This window comes from Gekko japonicus, unplaced genomic scaffold (genome assembly GCF_001447785.1).
Source record: "Gekko japonicus isolate JY-2015 unplaced genomic scaffold, Gekko_japonicus_V1.1 scaffold233, whole genome shotgun sequence".
NCBI classification, from domain to species: Eukaryota; Metazoa; Chordata; class Lepidosauria; order Squamata; family Gekkonidae; genus Gekko; species Gekko japonicus.
In genome coordinates this window covers 487,078-487,633 of record NW_015165242.1, presented here as the reverse complement: position 1 = coordinate 487,633, position 556 = coordinate 487,078, and positions in this window count along the sequence as shown.

Below are 556 nucleotides of genomic sequence, written 5' to 3'. Positions count from 1 at the left end.
AGAACTGACTACAAACGGTTAGGGCAAGCATAATAAAGGGATTTGAAACAGGTACAGAACCAATGGGTCACGTTCCCGCTGGCGGGTGAAAGGAAACGGTTGCGCGCTCATTCCCTGAGAACCAGGCTATCTCCAGACATAATACAGGTGCAGTTCCCAGGCTCTAAAAGCAACAAGCTGGCAATAAGCGTACTCCCCCAATACATCCTCCAGTTGTTTGGCTTAGGCATTACAGCAGAGTAAAATACAGGCGCACAGGCAGGGAGGGGGGCTTAGCAACTGTACAGAGATACAACTAACACAGAACACCATGGCAGCTTGATAAGGGGCCCGAATATCCCCTTCTTCCACCCATTCGCGGTGCTGGGGTCCGAAGTCCACCCATTCGATGAGATACCAGAGCTTACCACGTTTAATTCTGGAATCCAGGACATCAGCGATCTCAAAATGTTCATCCCCCTCAAGAATAATAGGTGGAGGGGGAGTGACCGAAGGCCTCCACGGAGAAGAGCCAGGATCTCTTTTCAACAGGCTCATGTGGAACACAGAATGCAAG